Source organism: Pseudonaja textilis, chromosome 1, assembly GCF_049901715.1.
Source record: "Pseudonaja textilis isolate UNSWEBS1 chromosome 1, rPseTex1.2, whole genome shotgun sequence".
NCBI lineage: Eukaryota > Metazoa > Chordata > Lepidosauria > Squamata > Elapidae > Pseudonaja > Pseudonaja textilis.
Window position 1 is genome coordinate 80497062 of NC_141990.1, and position 24517 is coordinate 80521578.

At 40.2% G+C, this 24517-nt stretch overlaps 1 protein-coding gene across 4 annotated transcripts in view; it reads left to right on the forward strand.

The window, feature by feature from the left end:
- The first annotated feature begins 4618 nt into the window (after positions 1 to 4618).
- RGS17 (regulator of G protein signaling 17) overlaps positions 4619 to 24517 on the forward strand; it is a 63352-nt gene continuing 43453 nt past the window's right edge. For 2 of the 4 annotated variants that reach the window (XM_026705029.2, XM_087939335.1), the window contains exon 1: positions 4619 to 4796. The gene's annotated coding sequence lies outside the window, so the exon portion shown is untranslated. Of the gene's footprint in view, positions 4801 to 21018; positions 21086 to 24517 lie in introns of all 4 variants that reach the window. The other 2 variants (XM_087939330.1, XM_087939328.1) reach the window with 2 other exon arrangements.

The window sequence follows — 24517 nt, forward strand, 5'->3', positions numbered from 1 at the left end:
ACGAGGAATTAATGTTTCCTTCTTTTCTCTTTATACAAGTTAGATAAGAGATCTTCCCCAAACATTAGGCCAAGGGCCTGCAACCTTAAACACTCAAAGAGCCATTTGGATCCATTTCCCACAGAAAAGAAAATACCAGGAGCCAATAATTTAACAACCAGTGTAACTGGGTGGGCGTGGCCAATTCAGCATCACTCACTCCCACCCAGTCACTCCCTGCTGTGGAATATGGAGTGATTTCCATCCTCTGCCATCATCATTATCTTCTCAGGCCAGGTGAGAAGAGACAGGGAGGGGAAGAATGGGGCCAGCCAGTGGTGGGATTAGCCAACAGGGAGCCACAGTAGAGGGCCAAAGGAGCCGCATGTTGCTCCAGAGCCATAGGTTGCAGACCCCTACACAAGGCAATATGGATCCAGTGGGGAGGTGTGGGGAGAGTGGAATGAGTTCCTTTTTGCTGAATGAGACCGCAGCCGTCTAGGATGGGGTTAAAATATTATGTTAAACCATTTTAGTTTGAGGCTAGTAAACACTAGAGAAGCACTATGGTTTATAAACCATGGTTGTTGGCTTAACAATAAACCAGTAGTAATCAAACCATCATTAGCATGTGTTAATCTTGTCTAGGATAGAGTAAAAATGCAAACATAAGACAGAGCTTCAAAACACAAACTACTGAATTCTTGAAATCATTCTAAAGCCTGCCTTAGTCATTTTTACTTAGCCTGCACACAGTCATCTTAAGTATTAAATGAAATGTGGATTATGAAAATGTTATGGTTACAATTACAGTCACATATAAGTAGTTGCTTGATTATATCACTTTGGTCTTGCAAATAAAGCATCAGCAGATGTTGTAAACTCATCCTCACACTCAGGTATTTCTAATTTTAAAGTTAATTCACATGTGGTAACAGTAGATGATTTGAAAGTTCATTTGGTTTCCTGTGCTTGGGTCAAATGGACAATAAATTAATTACCTAGGAAACTAAAAGATTAAGTCAGTTCTTGGAGAAGTATTCTTAATCTTAATGTGCAATTTAATTCTTTTAGAATGTAAGACCACGCCGGTATTAAAATTATATGATTATTGCCTTCAGAAATTGTAAGTGCTTCATCACTGGAGGTTTTTAAGAAAAGACTGGACAGCCACTTGTCTGATTGGTATTTTATGTGATGATCGGGGTGGGAATCTACCAGTTCTATCCGGCTCTGTAGAAAACCGGTAGCTCTGAAGAGCAGCAGACATAGAACCGGTTCTAGGTCTGCTGCTGTTTTGGCCCACCCACCTGCCTGGGCTCTTACCTGACCTTTATTTCCTGATTTTTCACCCGCAGCTGCTTTGTGCAGCACAGCTGCAGTTGAAAACGCAAGAAAAAAGTGTTTTTTCAACCGCTGCACACCCACGCACAGCGCTGCTCAGCTGTCCAGGCAGCAAGTTGTAAATCACCAAACCAGTAGTTACACCGGTCAGATCCCACCCCTAGTGATGATGCCCATATGGTTATTTACCATATAATATTTAATGATCAGTAGGTATAAACATTCTCAACTTAATGAATACTACAGTTCTTATGGATTAGTTCTGAATAAAGCATGTCAGATCAAGGTTCTTTCTTTACCTTAAGGGTCTTAGAATCACATTTAATCCTTGATGCAGAAGTTTTTAAATCAAAGTTGCATTGATTTTGCATTTAAAATTTACACATGACAAGCACCTTTGTTTGTGTTTTAATTAAAATTTATTTTATTTCCCAAACCTAAGTCAAGGAAGAAAACTCACAAATGTTGAACTTGACATATTCCCCAATGCTTCTGTGCAATATGCTTAATGTTGCATTCATAACATTAAAAAAAAGGAGGAGACTTAGCTAGCACATCAAACCAAAATACAGAGGATACAATGTGTGTGCAAAATGTGATGAACCACATTATATTTCTGGCTTCCAAGACGTTGCCTTCATGCACCAATATCCATATGTTCCACACTTGATCTGCATTTTATTTATTTAATTAATTAGTTGCCCATCTCAGTATACATTCTTAAAAGTTGCGCACCCTTTGAGGATCAATCAGGAAAGAGGAAAGCAGTAAGAACTTGCTTACACAGGTTGAAAAATATCTTACTTACTATTCTGGAGAGCTGTACCAGGGAGAACATATCTGATTTTTTTTCCCATGATTTTTTTTTCCTTCCTGGTCAGATTGTTCCAAGTCTCTTCTCTACCAAAAAATAACCTTTCTCCCTGAACAGAAAAAAATAGCAATCTGACAATGAAGGAAAATCTCTTCCTTTCTTTTTTTTTTGGTGGGATGTAGACTACAATCTACTACTATCAATCAATCCTATTATCAATCTTGATAATGAGAGGAAATTAATACTAATAAGCTTAGGCCAATGGTTTGATTAATTAAAGGCAATGTTGAACACAGGACTGAGGACTTCATGGACTCCACAACTGTGCAGTCATATACTCAGGATGCTTGTTCAACTTGCCAGTCTAGCCTGAACTTAGACTTAGAATAACTTTATTGTCACTTTGAATGTACACTAATCGGCATACATTAAAATGAAATTTTGTTGCATACAGCTCTCAAAGGGCCTCCACCTCTAATATACACTACATAAACATGACAAGATAAATAAATACAAAATTATACATGTACCCCACATATCAGTGGTGGGATTCAAAAAATTTTACTACCAGTTCTGTGGGCGTGGCTTGGTGGGCATGGCATGGCTTGGTGGGCATGGTATGGCTTGGTGGGCATGGCTTGGTGGCATGGCAGGGAAAGGATACTTTAAAATCCCCATTCCCTCCACACCCCACTAACCTGTTTTCCAGCTCCGTTCTCCTGTGCAGGGCAACAAAAGAAGACCCAGCCAATCAGCTGGGACTCAGGAGGCAGAGAATAGATGGGGGCGGGGCCAGTCAGAGGTAGTATTTGCCGGTTCTCCGAACTACTCAAAATTTCCACTACCAGATCTCCAGAACTGGTCAGAACCTGCTGAATGCCAGCTCTGCCACATGTATTATGTGACACAGACAAATAACAGAATCTAGTTTGAACATATATATGCACATGGCGAGAGAAACAAATCTTTTGAGTTTACCAGACATCCTGCTGAAAACACTTCAAAACCTGTCCCCCACCAGAGGGTTGGAAGATTGGATTGCGTCCCTGCCAAGCACTAACCTGACCCTGCTTAGCTTCTCAGCAAAGAGGAGACAACCCTGAGCAAGCCACCAATCTCAACTTCCACCTTCCCATCCTTTCTCTTCCCCGGGATAAAGGGGCATTCAGTTTTCTCTGGAGCCAAAACAAGTCTACTCGTTGCAGAATACCTTATGCCACCAGACTTGAAATTCTAGACCTAGAAAACCTAGAACTACGCCGCCTTCGGCCCGATCTAAGTATAGTACATAAAATCATACATTACAATATCCTACCAGTCAATGAATAGTTCAGCTTCAACCATAATAACACAAGATCACACAATAGATACAAACTCAAGGTTAACCGCACCAAACTTGATTGCAGGAAATATGACTTCAGCAACAGAGTGGTCAATGTCTGGAATACTCTAGCTGACTCTGGTTTCTTCCCCAAACCCCAAAAACTTTAACCTTAAGACTGTCTACTATTGACCTCACCCCTTTCCTAAGAGGTCTGTAGGGGGCGTGCATAAGTGCACCAACGTCCCTGTCCTATTGTTTCTTTTTATTTTTCTTATATGTATCTATTTCATGTATTCATAACTATGTTTATACTTATACCTGTTATCTTATAATCACTTGACAAAATAAATTAAATAAAATTAAAAATAAGTTTGTGGGGGCTCTGTTCTACAGGGACCAGGTGTGAGGACAATCAAGGGCCATTGGTTTGGTAGTTTCTCTCCAAATCTCCCTGGGTGGACACATCCCATTCTAAACAAACAAAAACAAAAACCCAAGTAGGTCGCAAGCACTGATTAGATCGCCCTCCATTAGTTTTAAACATTTTTTTTTTTAAAGGCCTTCTGGTTAGTGTGGGAGGCATCCGCTGAGATTCCTCGCCTCTCCGCTGTCCAACTTCACAAGTACCGTGGAAACCCTGTTCGCCTCTATGGCAGCGTTTGGGTTCCCTTCCACAGCATCTCCCTGCCGCTTGTCACACGCCGCTCACCTGTACGCGAGAGCCTGCATCCCACTAAAAACACGTGGCCAGGCGCCCCGCCACGCAGAGGCTTGCTAGAGAGAGAGAGAGAGAGAGAGAGACGGAGATCTTCCAATTCCTTTCCCCGCGTCTCCTGCCCGCAGATCCTAAGGGCCTGCTGCCCTCCCCCGCTTCGCCGACTCCCCGCTTGCCCTCGCCCCCCACTTCCTCCGTGGAATCTCCGGGGGCAAAGGAAGAAGCCGAGGGTGGGCGAGAGTGGGGTGGGGGGGAAACGCGGAATGAGTCACGCTGGAGCGAAGCAGGGAAACTCCAGCTCCTCCGCCGAGGCCAACGCGATTAAAAAGCGCATGCGCGCCCGGAGCCTCTGCTCTGCTCCCCACCCTCCCTTCCTCGCTTTCCCCTCTCCCTCCTTTCCTTCCTCCCTCCCTCCTTCCTTTCCCTCCCTCCCTCCCTCTCTCTCTCTCTCACTCCCTCTCTCTCTTTCTCTCTCTCTCTCTCTTTCTCGCTCTCTGTCTTTCCCTGCCGGCTGGGTGCTGAAGTTGGGCGGATGGCAGCAAACCAGCTCCGCTAGGGACCAGCAGCACCAGCCTTTTCCCCGGGATCGTTCAGTGCCAAGCACACACCACCAGGCGGGGGTGGGTAAGATGGACCGCTTTTCTCTCTCTCTCTCTCTCTCTCTTCCCCCCACTCCGCCGTCTCTCTCTCCCTTTCAACCCTCCGCCTTGGACAAATCGCTGGCACCAAAATGTCTGCTTTTTAGACCGGTGCTTGGAAATAGACCTCGATCTCGACCAGGCGAACCGGGAGGGACGGAGGGAGGGAGGGAGGGGCTGCCTGCTTGCTTGCCTGCCTGCCTGCCTGCGTGGAGTGCGAAAGCTAGAAACTGGTGGGGCTGACGGCGGCCAGAGGTGCACGCCTGGGTTTCTTGGGTGCGCTCAATGTGTGTGTGTGTGAGAGAGAGAGAGAGAGAGAGAGAATGTGTGAGCGAGGGCGCGCGCGCGCGAGTGTGTTCGAAGTGTGTGTGTGTGTGTGTGTTTTCGTGTGGTGGTGGTGGTGGTGTGTGTATGTGGGGGGGGAATGTTGTTTCTTTCAGTGATGCAGAAAGGGGTGGGAGGGAGGGGAGAAGAGGGGAGAGGCTCGGCGTGGTGGCTTTCCTGGACCTGCCCTCCTCACGCTCGGTGCTGCCGGCGGGAAGATGCTGAGGGATGTTGGAGCGAAGGACTTGAACCTGACCGAGTCAGGAAGGCAGAAGAGATTGGAAACGCTGGAAAAGGACCTTAGGAAAGATTGGGTGGGGGGCGGGGGAGAGAGAGAAAGGAGCGGAGGTAGGAGAGAAGGGGAAGAAGCTCCATAGGAGTACAAACGTCCTTTGCAGATGTAAAAAGAGACATCCCGCTCCTTCCCACCAGCAGATAATGCAATGTTGGAACTTGCTTTGCCTTCTCCAATCTCTTTGGCAGCTATAGAATCATCTTCTCTTCTCTTCTCTCCTCTCCCTTCCTTCCTTCCAAATTTTATCTCCTCTACCACTCTCCTTTCCACCAGTCTCTATACGGAAATGGCATTCTTTCCTTAAAACAAACCATTCTTCAAAACATGGTAGAATTGGTCAGAAGGAAAAGAAATGAATCCTAGAGTAGCAGTTTTGGAGTGAACTGTATATCCGCGCCCACATATAACACACACATACAAACACACACACACACACACACACACACACACACGTAACTGGGGAGGTGGGGTGCAGAGTTTTTCCTTGTCATTCCTAAGGTCAGCCAAGAAAACATTTCCTGCCTTTGCCAGTCCATTGGAGTTTCTTCTACTTGGCTGCCACCTATTTAGTGCTTTCTTCCCGGCTGCTCTTCTGAGAATGCATGAAGTTGGAGGAAAGGCTTGGCTCCATTTAGGGACCCAGAGATGTCAAATGAGGGTGGCAGCGGCGGGAGTGGGGGGGGGGCAGGGAATAGTGGCTGTTGTAGAGACAGGCAACCAACAGGATGGTTGTTTCTGATTAAGCAAGAAGAGCACCAGAAGGGGGTCTAGCGAGGTTGAGTCAAAATCTGCCACACCGACCGCTCTTGCCACTCATTGGAAGTGGCATCTGAAATGTTGGCTGCTTCATAGATTGCCTTAGCAGGTTAGCTTGACCACTCGGCTGGTATTGAAATGCAAAGAAAGGAGGGAAGGGCCTGGATTTTTGATCGATACCTTTTTCCTTTCAGAATCTCCATCTTTCCCTTCAGGATATAGCAGAGCCTGATGAATCAACATGCTTTATTTGTAACTACCTACTCTGCTTCTCTTGTTCCTTTTGTAGTTTCAGATTGCTGTAATCTCTCCAGCAGGTTTAGATAGAGGGCTAGCTCAACATCTTTTCTTTCGAACTAACTTTTAAAGAGAGGGAATCAAAAGCGACTACTTTTACGTATAGCTTTCATTATAATCTGTTGTGTTACGGATCACTCCAGAATTGCTGTTATGGTGCTATTTCAAATGCCTACATCAGGGATCATATTCAGACCTAATATGGGCCAGTGGGTGTGTTTCCCCCCAAAAGCCTATTAAGCCTTCAAGTACGATATATTTGTAAATGTGCGTTACAGAATCTTACTTTCTAATAATGATTCTTGTTATTCTAGTGTTCGTAGAGACACGTATACCTAGGGTAGCCCCTAGCCAGTCTCCAACCTGTTCTGAATGCTTATTTATTTTATTTATTTTATTTATTTGGTTTGTCAATTGCTTACAAGATAATAGGTATAAGTAAAAACATAGTTATGAATACATGGATACACATAAGAAAAATAAAAAAATATATAAAAGAAACAATAGGACAGGGACGGTAGGCACGTTGGTGCGCTTATGCACGCCCCCTACAGGAAAGGGGTGAGGTCAATAGTAGACAGTCTAAGGTTAAATGTGGTTATTTTAATAGAAGTTCCTATAAACAGAAAGCATCTGAGGCTTGATTCATCATGGTTTGGTTACAGTTTGATTTGGTTAATTTAATCTTATCTGTGGTTTTCATTAATTTGTGGGTTTCTAACACTTACGTATCTTTTCTTATTCTTATGGCAGTTTTGGCATTCAACATCAAACCCTCCTGCACTGGGTGCTTCAGCACCATCATCAAGAATGGGTCTATGTTGGTAACCCAGTTTTGGTGTAGTTTTGGTTTCTACTTGCTGTTTCCATAGCAGTCAAGTTTTTATAGGGTAGGGTTCTAGCCCTATGCCTAACTCTCCTCCTTTATCCAGGCTTGGGACCAGGAACAGCAGCTGCTGAACTCAATCCGCCCAGTGTCCAGCTCAGATGAAGTTATCTTCTCCTATTGAGAATCCTTAGGGATTCAGTAGCCTATAAATGTAAATAATCATCACAATGATATTCTGTCATGTGTTTTAGTAGATAGTTTACTCAGAAATAGTAACATGGAATTTATTGGGAAATTAATATCAGTGTGGTTATTTCATTTCATCTTGTGTTATCTGAAATTTACCTTCTGCTTCCTGTCTCCCTTCTCTTGCATATTTATTCAAATGAGCCACACTGAGTTTAGATTGAAATTAGAAAAGTCAATTCCTTTATGATCCCTTTAGAAAAAAAAAACAGATTAGCTAAGATTAAGCATTCATGGAAGAGTTCTGCCACAAACTGTGTTTTATATGAGTGAAAACTGTATGAATAAATTTCAGTGGGTAATAGAATTTGATCGATGTATGATTTGAAATGTTCTGTTCATGAGTGTTGGGATAGCAAAGCTTCACACAACTGTTCCTCAATTTGGCAGTCTCTTCAGTGTGACTCATTGTTAAGATCTTCCTAGGTTCCACATTTTGTGTTTCTCATGCCTGTGTGACAACGTGTCACTTTTAACTACTTTGGAAATTTTGTTGAAAGGTAGTAGGTAAAATATTTATAAACATAAAATAAAATATTTTTGAAGCTATGTGAAGTATGTGGAAGTTCTCACATTGTCCCTGTATAAATCAGACCTATTTATGATACATATAGATATCATCAGTGTCAAAAAGGTGAATTTTACATTTGAGATACCAATGAAGTTAAGTTTTGCCTAACTGATACTTTATCCCATTCCACGTTTTGCTAAAAGCTAGAGAGTCACCTGAGTTATAATTTACTAGGTTTACTATAAAAGTTTCATTTTTATTTTCCCTGTAATTCCCAGCTCAAAAATGCGGAGTATAGTTGCAGTACATAATGCTTCTTTGAAACGTAAGTAATGCCACAAAGGAAAGAATTAGATATAAAAACATCAGCCTTTCCTGTCTTGCTCAATATATTTGCTCTTAGTTGGAAAAATCCAATACTTCCATTTAATTCCCAATCAGGCCGTTGACTGAGACTCTTAAATTTAAGAGATTATAAGCAAGTTGCTATTGACCCTTTGTACTAATACTCTTCTAGGATATATTCTACTTTGAGTTTAATCAATAAAGAGAGCTTTTCTCTAAGCACTGCTACTTACAAAGGAGCCAACTCTTGATACTGTTCTACGAATATGAGTGTATCTGAACAACAGGATTGAAAGGTAATCCAAGACAGCAATAGCAATATAACTTAGACTTATATACCGCTTCAAAATGCTTTACAGCCCTCTCTAAGCTGTTTACAGAGTCAGCATATTGCCCTCAGCAGTCTGGGTCCACATTTTACTGACCTTGGAAGGATGGAAGGTTTACTATTTTCATGGTCTGCACTTTTGATTGGAGTATTCTAAAACAATAAATCCAAACTTGTATTGCAGGAACTTGAAGCAATTCATGAAAATAATGCTAGGGGCCCCTGGAAGGATACACAATGAAATTTTATGAAAAAAAAATTAAATGGCAAAAATGTCAGAAAATTACCAAATCTTTTGAGAGGTTAAAGCATTTTGCAAAATTTCAGGTAGGAAAGCTGACATATTTTGAGATTTGGCAATCTTGTGATATTTCAGCCTTCAAAAAATAATATCGGGGTCTATGGACACTGCTAAGATGGGTCATTGTGCTATGGTGCCATAGGCATTATACTGCAGATTCTTTTGGGTTATGCAATTGTCTTCAAATAATAATGGAAGGAATGGAAATATTTAGGAATCACTGTTATGGAGTCCATAACTTTTAAAGACAGTGCAGACCTCTTTCCGCTTTCTTTTTTCTCTTATCTGAATGAGATTACCTTATTTCAAAAAATTCTTTGGAACTCTGCTCTTTGACATATTTATCTGAGCCACTGGACTATTTATCTAAACTTCTCAAAACATTTCTCAGGTTGTTTTTCTCTGAAAAAGTTGTGTTCTTATTTTCTGTTGTGTCATTGACCAGCACATTCTCAAATCAGATAGTTCTTTAAACAGGGTGTAGGAAAAGTTTTTTAAAAACTCAGCAGGCAAAAGAACCACAGGGAATTATGTTGCATCCCATTTCTTAAAGGTGCAGTAACAAAACATCACATCTGCCTTTTTTCAATTCTGAAGTATATCTGTTTTTCTTGACTTCGACAGTGTTATCAGTACAGAGTAGGTAGTTACTAAATCCTTGACTCTTGACGAAGCTCAGCCTCTATTTACAGTTGACTCATATTGTAGGCTTTATTCTTGTTAGGTAATCGCGTAAACTCATCTTTCCAAGAGCATTGCTTGCCACAGTGGACACATGTAGCAATTCCTCCTGAGTCTTGGTTAAGAGTGGGGAAAATTAGTCTCGCATCTGATTCCAAGGATTCTAAGGATTCTAATGGACTCTCAGGTGTACCATAGCAGTAGCCCAATCTCTTCTTGAATACCTTGTTTTTTCCTGTATGAGTTCTATTTGGGATAAACACTCCTATAAATAGGATTCACAATTCACATCTTTGGAGTTTATGATCTCTGGATACCTTGACTGGGATGCATCTTTTTTGTCTTCCAAGTGCTGGTGATCCTCTTGGTTATGGCCTCCACTTAGTTCTTACCCACTTTCACATTACTTTAGTATGATATGTGTCTGATGTAGTTCACTTCATTGATGATAGCAATAGCACTTAGACTTATCTCCTGCTTCACAATGCTTTACAGCTCTCTCTTTTTTAATGATAAACTGTATTTTGTCTTTGTTGAAACACCCATTGCCAGAGGATTCTCCATCACCTTCTTCAGAAGGTCATCATGCTCTGCTTTGTAGAAGCAGCAGTTATCAGATCATCATGTGCAATTCTTTGATATTTTCAAAACATTCATGGTTATTTTCTTAGAATATTTCACTGTGTTGATTTGATGATACAGAGATAATGTAATTAAACTATGCTGCCTCAATAGACAGTTCAGTGTGCATAGCTACATTCATGTTGCATCTAGGGATATTTATTCATAATAACCTTTCTCATCTGAGATGGTGAAGATATGGTGGGGTGGTTTTTATTTTTGGCTCCTTTGGTATTCTTTTCTGTGGGTATCAGGAATTGTTTTCCTTTGAATGCTTTGTTGAAATCTTTTGGGGCTAGACACACCCAAGAGTTGCATGCTGTTTACCCAGGCTAGACACCTTGCCATTCCATACACTTCTATGTTTTTTCCATGACCCTTTAAGCTACCAATGATAGCAAAAGGAATTTTCCTAGTTCAGTGTGCCTAGCTACGTTCTGTGATTGTAATATTTTCCTGGAAAACAACCCAGTCTTAGTACACCTGAATTAAATCCCCTTTGTATTCTAGTTTTGGGATGTATTCTGGGTATGTGTATCATGTGTATGAGATTGATGGCAATATGAATCATACTGATTAAGTGGCAGTGGCTGATTATCAATGATTCACTACATGTGATTTGACTTCTTGTTAGCAGAACATTCTATTCACATGATGGTCATCTTAGCAGAAGGATTTACTTTACCCATATGATAAATATCTCTTGACATGCCTTTTAGCTGAGTCCAAATTAATGGCATAGGTTCTGCAAATATCTATGAATTTGGGACAATGGTATCCTCAAGTCAGAAGAGAGGGTATCAAACACGTCAGTCTAATTAAAACAGCATCGTTCAATTGTGAGCATAAACTGGAGAACGTATGTCCAAAATGGGTAGAATTTGCAGTTGATCGTGTGACACTTTTATCATTTGGACAAAAGTAGCAGGAGCCTGAGGATATGCATGTCCAAGGACAAAGCATAGTGATATCAAATGCAAGAAAAAACAATGATTTAGATGTTGGTTTGGCCAGAGAGCTGATTAGTAGAATCCCATAATAAAATTTTATAGGAAGGAGGCTCAGCCATTGTTTCTAGTTGAATTTGTATCTTTCCCATACTGTCAAGCTATCTTGTTTAGCAGAATCTGGGCTTTGTTGAATGATAGCAGTGATGCATACATTAAGATTCTGGACATTTCTAATGAATCATCCAAGCATCTTGTCTGTGCCCTACAAGCAATAAGAACAGTGTGAAAAGACTGAATGCTAAGCTTTCTGTTTCTAATTTTTTTTTGCATTTTGCCAAAAGTAAGTAAAGCTTCTTCAGGTTGAACACATGTCTTGGTACCTTCACGACAGGACCAGGTAGTTTCTTTGGCAGCAGTACAAAAGTGTTTGCTTTTGGTTATTTTACAACTGATGTAAAATAATAAAATGTAAAACTGAGGTAAGCTCCTCAGCCCAGACAGAATTGGTCAGGTTCTATTAAACCAGTAGAAACGTTTGTGATAAACATTGAAATCAACATTTCAGGGTGTGTGTGGGTGTATGTGTGTGTGTGTGTGTGTGTTTTTAATGAGAAGAGCATTTTTATCCATTGCTCCTCATTAACATAGAGGAAATAAATCATACAAGATATCCCCAATAAGCACAGAAAGGATGCAGGTTGCTTTTATTGAAATAGTGCCAAAGTTTAAAATTACAGATGTTTTTGATACAATAATATGGAAATCATAAAAGAAACATACGGCTTTACATTCAATTGTCTGTATCGATGGACCTGCCATGGCCCAAACGATCAGCAGCAGCATGAAATCGCAGCTGCACCTTCTGTGGAGTGCATTAGTCTCCTTCTTCCACTTTTCTCAATTCCCAGGAGAAAAATGGTCCGCAGTTATCTGCCTTTTCTTGTTATGTTTGACTTAAAGCAGGCCTTTCCAGGTTGTGACCCGCCAAGGTAAGGATATTGCACTTAGACTTGGTTTACTTCTTTTTTCCTACCTATTTGAGTTAAATGATAAAAGCAGGAGGTTATCAAGAACGAAAAGCTAGTAACAAGGATGGGGCTTTTTTGTCCTGAACTTGAAAACCATTAATATTTTCTAGGAAGTGAAACAGAAGCATGCTTCCAAGCCCATATGACAATTAGTAGCTCCCACTCAGGATACATACTCTTTCTCAGAATCAGTGTCAGTGGCTGAAGGACTTAATGAGAAGGATGCTACTGCAGTCATGTCCTCTTTGTAGGTTACCCTCTGACACTGGTTGGCCTTTATGGGAAAGAAAATAATGGCATAAATATGCCTTGCCTGGCCTTTTTATTTTTGTACAGCTAATTAAATGGAAAATGTTATTGTTTCTTTTCTTTTTCAATCGTGCTGCAAAGACATTTGGATGTCCTGTTTAGAAATGGTCCTCTAACAGTTTTTAGAGGACACGTTCTCAGGATTCAGCCTTTGTCTTCTCTCAGCTTACTTTTAATTCTTAGCTGCCTGTAGTGGTGGGATTCAGCTAGTTCGCACCAGTTCGGAAGAACCGGTTGTTAACTTTCTGAGCAGTTTGGTGAACTGGCTGTTGGAAGAAATCATTAGGGCAGAGAACCGGTTGTTAAATTATTTTAATCCCACCACTGGCTGCCTATGTCCAATTTTAAAACACTGTTTTCTGTCTTTCCCAATACAATTCTGGGTGTGTCTACAGTCTTCAAAATCTTGGCCACCTACCGATTTCTGTTGAAAGGCTAAAGTGTGTGTGTGGACATGCCTCTTCCATTCTGGCTACTAGCCCCTATATCCATGATTGCTTTGCTTTGGATCACAGGATACAACATCACCTCACTTAAGGTGCAATGTTCCATTCAGGTATTATGCAGACTTCATATGTACAGGTAGTCCTTGACTTACAACTATTCATTTGGTGACTGCCCAAAGTTTCAGCAGCACTGAGAAAAGGGACTTGTGTCTGTTTTTCACCGTTACAATCTTTACAGCATCCCCATAATCATGTGATCAAAATTCAGATGCTTAGCAACTGGTTCATATATATGACCGTTGCTGTGTCCCAAGGTCATGTGATCACCTTTTGTGTGACCTTCTGATAAGGAAAATCAGTACAGAAACCAGCTTTGCTTAACAACCATGTTACTAAGTTATCAACTGCAGTGATTCACTTAACAATTGGCAAGAAAGGTGATAAAGTGGAGCAAAACTCACTTAACAAATGTCTAATTTAACAACAGAAATTTTGGGCTCCACTGAGGTCAAAAGTTAAGGACTACCTGCATTTAAATGCTCTGGAAAACTGTTGGCACTGTTATTGAACACATATTCAGTGGTTAAAAAAGGATTGTTTTAAAAGATCAAGCCATTTAAACTAAGAGATGGATATATTCCTGGCCCCATCCTATTTGCATTCAACTCTGCCAAGCAGTTTTGCATAGCAATGCTTTCTGTTATTATTTTGGGAAAGAAGCAGTGTCATTTTGCCTATTCTACCAGCATTTGAAATACATTATCTTTGTGAGATACATCCGGTTGTTGTCAAATGCAGCCACTCACTGCCAGTTCTGACATTCACTTGTAAGCGTCCTTGCCAGTTTGCTTATTTAGGAACTGGGATGAAATTGTTGTGCTTTGGGCCAGTTTCCTCTTCTAGCCCAGGTGACAGGAAGTCAGTAAACCTGTATTATCTGTTCTGGCATGTTGGCAAACCTCACACCAAGATTAGCCCAATCAGCTGGTCTGTAGTGAAAGACAAATTGGGATGAAATGAGAGAATGCTCAACCTTACTGATCTTCCAGAACACTGGCACAGCACATATCAATTTTGTGTTGATACATGGCAATTCTGACCCATGTTCAGCCTACGTCAGTGGCCTCCAACCTTTGGGTCACCAGGAAACAGTTCTGTGGACATAGGTTTTCCTGAGGACCAGAAGGGGCGTGATTTTGTGTATTTCCTGCATCTCACAGATAGGGCTTCGCTTATTTGCACAGCCCAGTTTCTGGCATGTTGTGGCCCGGTGCCGCTCCATGGACCAGGGGTTGGGGACCCCCGTGGCCTAAGTGACAGTTTACTGTTGTGGTGAATTTCTGTGCTGGAAATCTGTCATATCATGGATGGTGGCTGGAGCTTGAATCCCAGGCATTTGTCCACATTTACCAAACCTTCCCCAGCATCACACTTCAAAGAAAGCAATGAATGGTTATTTTTCCCAATAGCTCAGAATGCTGAGTAGGAGAGAAAACATAGCCTGAAGAATCTGCTTTGAAATTGTGGCAAGGCAAGGTTGCAAAAACAGGACCATTAAGTACACTGCTGGGATTCAAATATTTTAACTACCGGTTCTGTGGGCGTGGCTTGGTGGATATGGCTTGGCTTGGTGGGTGTGGCTTGGCTTGGTGGTTGTGGCTTGGTGGGCATGGCAGAGGAAGAATACTGAAAAAAAACCATTCCCTCCCCACTCCAGGGGGAAGATTACTTCAAAATCCCCCCTCCCAGTAACCTTCTTTCCAGCTCTGTTCTCCTGTGCAGGGCAACAAAAGAAGATGCAGTCGATCAGCTGGGACTCGGGAGGAAGAGAATAGATGGGGGTGGGGCCAGTCAGAGGTGGTATTCCAAACTACTCAAAATTTCTGCTACGGGTTCTCCACTCTACTCAAAATTTCCGCTACCAGTTCTGGTCAGAACCTGCTGAATACCACCTCTGATTAAGTAGCCTCACTAGTAAAGCAGAACAAATCACATCCGTGAGGTCCCTGGAAATTGCATTGGTGTATTTTTCATGGACTGAAGGGACACACTTGAATATCCCGTGAGGATGAGCCCTTAGATTGTATCTTTTTAATTCTTGTTCTGAGGAGATGTTCATAAGGAAGAAATTTCCAAATGTTTCTACTAGTTTTATCTTTTTTTGGGGGGGGGATGTCATTTTGTAAAATTTATTAGTAATGTTATGGATTGGTAAAAAGTAAGACAAATTTTGCAACTGGAAATTATGCTCTTATAGAGAAATCTACAATTTCAAAACACTTTCTAGAGAAAGTAAGTTTTTCAGATATTCTAAAATCAAAAGAATTTTAGTTTTCATTCTTAAAATATATTTTATAAGAAAAATACTTCCTATTGAGTGGTCAGGCTTTAAAACAATTTCAAAGTGAAAATCTGAGTTTATTTGAGTGTAGCTTTAAGTACCACTAAGCATTTTCATTTTTTTCCTTACCAAATATTTTAGTTGAATTATTTATTCAGTTGAAAGTTATTTAAAATAATTTTCTAAGCATTTGCTTAGAATGCAAAATTGAATTAAACTTTACTAAGTTTAATTCAAATAAACCAAAGAAATTAGAACACGGCCAGCTATTCAGCAGCAGATGTTTAAATTATTTTTAATGCTTTTTTTAAAATATAGCAATATAGCTGATACTGCCCTGCAATATATATTGTTTTTAATAATTCCTCTTTAATTGCTCTTTTTTTGCTGTATCTTCTCTTGGAATTATATAACAATGGGCTGAAAATTCAGCTGAGAAATCTGCCACTTAGAAGTTCTTAATATTGTTCACCACAGTGTCATATATTTCAAGGTCTTTATGCAATTTTATGGATGTATTAATGCTCAGATCCATATCACAAAGCAGAATATTAAAAAAAAAACATTTCATGCAGGGGAGCATATGTGATAGCCCTTCTATTGTTCCCCTTAGCTAAATAAGTTTTATAACTTAGTCTGGTCATCCTAAACTGGACTACTTAGTTCTAGTAGTTAGTAGTCAGCTGCCAATCCAATTGCTTTTATATATAAGCATACAATAGATAAAAGCAGCATCTTGCTGAGGCAGCCAAATGATGACCTGGTTTAACTCAGAAATTACAAATTCAAATGATGATGCTATCTTTAAAACAACCTTCTGCACCTTTTAATGGGAAATTCAAAACCTTCAGACATAAAGTAACAGAATGACAGAGTTGGAAAGGATCTTGGAGAACTTCTAGTCCAGGGGTGTCAAACTCAAGGCCCGTGGGCCTGATCTGGCCCACGGGGTCCTTAAATCTGGCTCGCGGGGTCACCCTGGAGACAGCGAAGGACCAGCCTGCAGTGCCTCTGCCAGCAAAAATGGAGGGCTCAGGAGGGCTGTGGGCATTCTGTTTTTGCCGGCAAGAGGGTTGCAGGAGCCCGTTGCAGCCGGAAACAGAGCTCAGGAGCCCTTTTTTGCTGACAGAGCACTTGGGCCACCACAGGAGCCTCTGACATGAGTGACCTCGAGCAGGCCATGCCCCCTGGCCACACACCCCTTCCCCTGAGGTCAAACACAACCATAATGCTGCCCTCAATGAAATCCAGTTTAACCCCCACCCTGTTCTAGTCCAACCCTCTACTTAAGCAGAAAACCCTATATCATTCCAGACAAATGGTTGTCAAATCTCTTCTTTAATATCTCGTATTGGAACACCTACAATTCTGGAGGCAAGTCATTCCATTGATTAATTGTTCTAACTGTGAGGAAATTTCTCTTCAGTTCTAAGTTAGTTCTCTCCTTGGTTAATTTCCATCCATTGCTTCTATGTTGGAACAGATTTTCCTTAGCATCCCCCTAAGATTTAGACTGCAGAGCTCTTTAACATGCATTGATTCATGCAATGAAATTGATAGAAGAATTCAGAGCGAATGAAAAATTCAGGGTTGACAGGCTTTTACAGTAAAAATGCCTTTTGAACTCAGGAGCTGTTCATCTAGTGCTCGTTTTTCTTTGTACAAAGATTACAAAGGCTTCACATTGCAGACATTGGAATGATGCTGACCTCCTTCATTCACTGCATAGTACTGTTCTCCACTAATTACCATGTGCAAGGTGGTATATTTAGTTCCATTCATTTAGTTCTCATGTTATATAGTCCCTTGGGAGGGAAGAGAAATCAGTTGTTTCATTTCATCAATTCAATACCAGGATAATTTCAGGAAGAAAGAATAGAATTCTGTATGAGCTGAGAATTGCTTGCGGAGAAAGAATGCATGTTATTTTAAAGCTTATGTTTTAACAAGATTTTGATTATCTGTTTTGTAAGTGGTTTCAAATCCTTGTGATCAGTATTTAGTATTATATAATCATAGAATGTTAAGAGCAGTTCATATACACAGTATTCAATATCTACAAAAATAGCAGATTTATATTTGGATCCAAAATACTTGTTTGGTTCATGGGGGACATCGCTGTTCGCTCAATAGGGTTAATTGAACACACCACATATATAATAAGGGAGAGGAAGTGATCAAAGAGCAAAGTTTCCTGCAAAGAGACAAAGGGTTTAAAAATGAAAACTACTACTTTTATTGTGAAAGTTTGGAACTGATGTGACTGAAAACTTCTTCCTTCCTTCCTTCCTTCCTTCCTTCCTTCCTTCCTTCCTTCCTTCCTTCCTTCCTTCCTTCTTCCCTCCTTCCTTCCCTCCCTAATATCAAAAACATAGGTAACCCTTCATATTTATTGGGTGTATTAATTTGATGAGCACATCTCTTTAGCCCCAAGTTCAAATCATCAATGAAAGTGATGAGCAAACCCAAACTGGGATAGGTACTTCTTGGACCTTCTTGACAATAATTACTTGATAAGTACTCAAATGATAACTACTGTTTCAAAACAGCTTGTCATCACATTAGATACATAAGTGATGATAGCTTCCTTCTGCCACAATACTTCCTTTGGAATCATAAAGGTGTCACTATAGGAATTGATGGTGGGTATCTCAGGCTACCATTCTGCACTCCAACAAAATTAAATACTTCAGCCTTTCCAATCTGGTATGTCAGCTTTCAATTTACATAAATATTAGCCAGTACTTTCAACATGTCTGGATGGATGATTTGCAGATGGCTTTCTTTTTTCCATTACTCCTTTTTGAATCCCACCCACTCACTCTCTCTTTTTCCTTCCTTTCATTGCCTTCAGACAGCTTCCTTCCTCCTTCCTTTAGCTCAGTCTTTTCGTTTCTTTTTGGGGAATCTCAAGCCTATGTATTTTTTTTTCCCCTCTTCCACCTTTCTCTCAATTTGGGATCCTCTGACCTTCATAAATTAGGTTGAAGGCCACCTGCATAGATTGCCCTGGTTGTCTCGGGAGTGAACAGCAGATCAATGAGAACATTAGATGCGTTTGATCACATTGCCAGCAATCCTGTCCCTTTCTGTATTCAGTGATGTCATAACTCTTTTCAATAAATGTACTTAACTTTGGTGCCAGGAAAATAAATTTGGACACCATCCCTACATCCACTGATGCGACTTAATTCGGTGGAACTTATTACTGAATAGATGTTATTCAAACTTTTTATAATGGTTGTTTTCTCTTTAATTGCATATTTAGCCCACCTATCCCATTTTTTTTCATTGTCTTGTCTCTGTCTCACAGAACTCTTTTGTAACACACTTCCTGAATATAACTGCTTTCACTCCCAAAATTTCAAACTTGGCTGTTATATTTTGGCTACATGTTTAAAAATACTTCATTTTCATAATTACATCTATTTGTAATCAACAACTGCTGAGAAGGATATGTGTTTAAGACAAGGGTAGTGAGTATTACAAAGTATCCAAATTTAGTTTATTTCACAATAAACAATTGTCTTGCCTAAATAACATTAAAAATAAAATCTAGTATTGTAAAGAGGTCCAGTGAACAAATTATATCTTGCTATATTTGAATATTTCCCAGCAGCACAACTTGCGTAGAGACTCACTGACTGGCAATATTTGTTTCCTTTTTTATTTTAATCCATAGACCGGAAGGATGTGCCAGCATACTTCCTGAGCCCCAGGGGCTTCCTTCTGAAATGTTCATTTTGTGATATTACAATTATCATCATTCTTTGATATGTAATTTGTTCCCACATGTATCAGACTTACCACAGACTTGGTAAGCCTTGAAAGCTGTTTTGTCATGTCCTTGATCTTGTAGACAACTCATCTTCGGAACGGATGAGTCCAGCTGATATATGTTTGCTTCAGTTTCTCTTAGTAATGAATCACCAACTATCATGGATCCCTTTTAATTTTCTTATGGGGTACAGCAGTGTTTCTCGACTTCAGCAACTCGTATCTTAGCTGAGTAGACTTTACAATGCAAATAGATGTGGTAGAGATATGTAGCAGAGAATTAAGGAAAAAACAAAGAGGCAATAAGGCTGGGAAGGAGGATAAAACATTTGCCTAAAGAGAAAAGGTTCCGTCAAGTTAAAGATGTGGTCTCAACGTTGCACCATTTGGTGTCAATCCTTTACAAGGCTATAAGCCCCGTGAGACTTGCATCCAAGGAGATGTTGCTAAATTTTTCTTTTAATAAAATTTGTTACTGAAAAGGTGATACCAGATCCCTTCTGATTATCAGTGAACTATTACTTTCTGACATAAAGAATTGATTTCTGATTGTTAAGGAAGAGGGGGCATTTTGTTTGGGTTTGATTTTAATCTCAGGAGATTGGCAGACCTATGAGAAGGGAAGGGACCCATCTATGTGACCAGTAAGGCATGCAATATGCCCCCAAATACCCAGAGTTTCCCAACATTATTAATATATTCTAGAAAATGATTTGATAATTGTTTGTAGGTGTTTGAGAAGCGGGGAGAGGGAAGTAGGGACATCTCGTATCCCTGTCTTCACACAGTCCCACATTAAAATTGCCCATCTCCATTTCAACGTTTCCTGTCCTGTTGGGTATTAGTCATGATTTAATCTTTCTAAATTTTTAATTGTTTTGTATTATCCTTTTATTGTGTTTTAAGTCACCCAGAGTCTCTGTAATAGTAAGAGGGATGGTGTATAAATTTAATAAAATAAATAAATAAAAACTTATATAAGGCTCAGCCATGAGGTGAGTGCAATCTGTGTTGGAAGACTTTTTGTTGACTCCAAGACTAATCTGTTCATAGGAAGTGTCCAGATTATTCAGCAGGAAGCATCCATCTAACCAAACACAGTGCACAAACAGGAAGTATCCCTTCTGGGGTCCTTGGTGCTCTTTGAGCTTGCTCATTTCCTGGCATCATGATAATGCAACATGATCATGATATTACCTAGTTTGGGCAATAAAACCATCTGCATTAAAACAAGCAAGCTCAGAGACCACCAAGGACACATCATATCAGCCCTGAGCTACAAATATTCTCCTTTTATTAGAATTCCTTGTACAGATAGTCCTCAACTTGTGACCACAATTGAGCCCCAAATTTATGTTGTTAAGTGAGAATTTGTGAAGTGAGTTTTGCCCCCTTTTGATGACCTTTCTTGCCACAATTGCTAAGTGAATCGTTGCAGTTGATAAATTAGTAATCTGGTTGTTAAGTGAATCTGGCTTCCCCATTGACTTTGCTTCTCAGAAGATTGCAAAAAGTATTCACAGGACCCTGGAACACTGCAACAATCATAAATATGAACCCCAGCTGCCAAGCATCTGAATTTTGATCGCATGATCCATGGGGATGCTGCAAAGATTGTAACTGTGAAAAGCGGTCATAAGTCACTATTTTCAGTGCTGTTGTAACTTTGAACAGTCACTAAATAACCTGTCGTAAGTCAAGGACTACCTGTATTGAGCAGCCATTCTGGAGGTTCACTTTTCATCTTTCACAGCTTGGTGAAATTACACAATTCTCACAGAACCTTTCCTGTATGTTTTTCTCTTTCTGTTCTACTAAGTTTATTGTTCACAACAATGGGAGAGCCAATTGGACAATAGCTCAGACAGTTGAAGAAGACATCCATTGTAAGTTCACCTCTCTTTTCCTTCCTGGTCATATGACTCAGAGCAAAGCACCTGCAGCCCACTCTGTGCTTCCCAGTTCACTCAAAAACATGCAATAACATGGGGAAAGCAATAACAAACCCACCCATCGTGTTACTTTGTCCCAAAGAAGATCCTTGCTTTGGCTGTTGCTGGTAAAGCAACCTGGGAAGAATTTCCAGCCACTGTATTGTGCCAGTCCAGAAATACCATGCCTTCTAATGGGAAAGGCACTTCAGCAGCACAGTGAAATGATGCTGATTTGAAGCCCCTTCTATCCTCCCCATCAAATGACCTAGAACTGAGCTAGTATTAAAGGACTGAAAAGAAGTCCGGAAATCGTGATCTGCACGTGTTCCCTGACTTATTATTAACTCTCTGTTTCTATTCAGTAAGGCTGGGCAAAGATGCTGTGCAAAGCATGTTACTGCAAATAACGCCCCTCTCTTAGAAGGGAGAGAGTACTTAGCTGCATGTTTGCTTCAAAAGCCGTTTCGTGGCGTTGCACACAAGCACTTGTGTTTTGCCAGCAGTCCAGTGGAAATAGTGTCTCTGCATGCACACCCATGTTCAGGCACTGCAGGCAGCTTTCAAAGCAGCTGGTGAGCCTTGCAAAGGACATGCCTGTTTTAATGCTTCAACAAGAAGTGCTTTTTCACCCTGAAGTGCCTTACAAACCGTCTCTTTTATATTCTGTGCAGAGCCCAACCATTCAGTCCATTTGAGAACGTTCTCAATTAAGTCTGAACATGGGATAATGGCAAGATAGAATTGCAGTAAATGCTATCATTCATAGCACTGAGTAAGACCTATTTCCATCTTATTTGAAAGGTACTTTGGCAAACAGACACTTTATACTTTAAAAATGAATCCCCTGTATTATTATGCAATATAATTATTCCATTTAATTTCACAGTTTTTATGCCTAGTAGTCTGCCATCTTTTTCCCTATGTTCTGCTAAGTCTTCTTGGCCATATTCTGTTGTATATTGTTCATTCCTGCAGTGGGACTGACTAGTCTTGTTAGGTATCACTACAGAGTTGTGTAGGAGAGCAAAATAGGAAAAGCATTCTGTTCATATAATCATGAATCAACCCTGATGCAATGATATTTCTTTTTTATAATAGGTGACAGATAGTTGGTTGATAGGTATGGAGCGGGGTGGGGAACAGACAGACCAGAAAGAGACACAGGAATTGATAATGCAGTACACAGTCTGTATTTCATTTGTCCTTCGAATGTTTTCTAAAGACTATAGTTGCATTGGACATTGAATTTCACTGGACTGGATTTCAGTTCATATAAAAAAAATGCTGGGAAAGCTATTAATAATCAAGTTTGTATATTATTAGATATCCTCTGGGATTTGGTATTATGTTTCAAATTGTCTGTTGCTTAGGGAGTCTAAGTCCCAAGAATATTTAAACTAACCTAAATTCCAGTAAGATACAATGTCCAATGTTTTTAGTAGCCCAAAGAACGACTTGTATAATTTCTGTTTGGGTTTTCTGTCTGAACTTTCCCAGGGGAGGTGTTTTGAAAATTATATGCTAATTTTTCTAGACTAAATTGTCCAGTATTACAGATCTACATAGAATATGAAGATACACTAATACAGGACTCTGAGTTTCACTTTCTAATAAATAAATAATGGGAAAATAATTGTGAGCATTCACCCCTGGCACATCACTATATCCTGACTTTTGAAGAGACACAGAAAAGTTAATATCTATATTGAAATCCATGCAGAGGTAGTATTCAGCAGGTTCTGACCAGTTCTGGAGAACCAGTAGCGGAAATTTTGAGTAGTTCAGAGAACCGGCAAATACCACCTCTAACTGGAGATTTTACAGTATCCTTCCCCTGCCATGCCCACCAAGCCACGCCCACAGACTGGTAGTAAAAAAAAATTGAATCCCACCACTGAATCCATGGATAGAAAAGAAAATTTCCAATGTAACTGTACTTTCAATGGGAGCTAAGATTAAATCATAGTAACAAAATCAAAATAGGAATTTGGGAATCTCTATTCTGGAAACAACCAACCTTCCTTCCTTCCTCCATTTTTCCTTGAAAATATGTAATGTTTAATTATTTGCCTTAATTCCATAAAGTAAATGTGATAATTCTACAGCTTTAATCTCCCATAGCCAAGAAATAAAGCTCAGTTTATTCCTTATATGGTATATCTGAGTTTACCTTTAAGTATTTTAAGAATGCTTGGAAAATGCAAATATTTTTAGCATTTGTTAGTGTGCTTCTAGAAAGATTACTTCTAACATGCTAGATTAATTTTATGTTTAAACATAATCCAAATTAGAGTATAAATTCTTTCACTGAGAATTTCATTGCATTCTTCAATATTAATAATTGTGCTACCTTACAAAGAGAAAGCAATATATGCTTGTAACATTACCTTGAAACATATAATTCAAAACCGGCACCTTTTGAAGTGTGTGTGTGTGGGGGGAAATCACCAACTACATTGCTTCATGTCAGTAGAGTATATACAAGCACATACTGTAGATGTAGTCAAAAATGCCAATTCTTCTTTGTTGTTTTCTTTTCTCTCATGCATCAGATCGTTTTCCATTTCTTTAGACTCAACTGCATTCTCTGGTGTTTGTGGACAAGAAGAAGGTTGGAGCGCATGATTTGTATTAACCTGGGAAACAGGTTCTAGTTCCAACCTTCTACAACAGGGGTGTCAAACTCAAGGCCCCGGGGGGTGGATCCGGCCCATGGGGTGCTTAGATCTTGTCCTGGAAATAATGAAGGACTGGCCTGTAGAACTCCATTTTCTGTAGTAGAGGGTTGCAGGAGGCCGTCGAAGCCAAAAACAGAGCTTGGGAGCCCATTTTCTCTGGCATCACAGGCGCCCCTGACACAAGTGATGACCATGCTCACCCTAGCCATGCCCACTACACACACACACACACACACACAAAGCCAAGCACAACCCTGATGCGGCCCTCAATGAAATCCAGTTTGACATCCCCGTTCTACAAAGTTAGCATCACCGTAATTCACAGAGGACTTTTTTCCTTCTTGTGGCTGTGATTAACAACTTTCTGCAGATGATAATTAAGTCACGAAGACCTGGAGTATAAAGGTTTCAGTTTCCTAAACTATGGCTAGGCAAAGAAGGGAGGAACAATGCCTTCCCCAACAAACAACTTTACCTCCCTTCCACTCTCCTTTCTTCATGTATTTTCCCCACCAAATTGGTTTGAAAATAACTGTGAAAACTATTTGCACAGGAATAAACTTCAGAAAGGAGCAGAATTGCATCTCTATGGTCCTTAGTGTTAGAATATTGAATTGAGGCAGAGTTTCCGCTTGGAATGTACATGCCACTGAAAAGGATGTAGCACAGATAGAGAAATGAGAGGCCCATCCTGGAGTGTGGATCA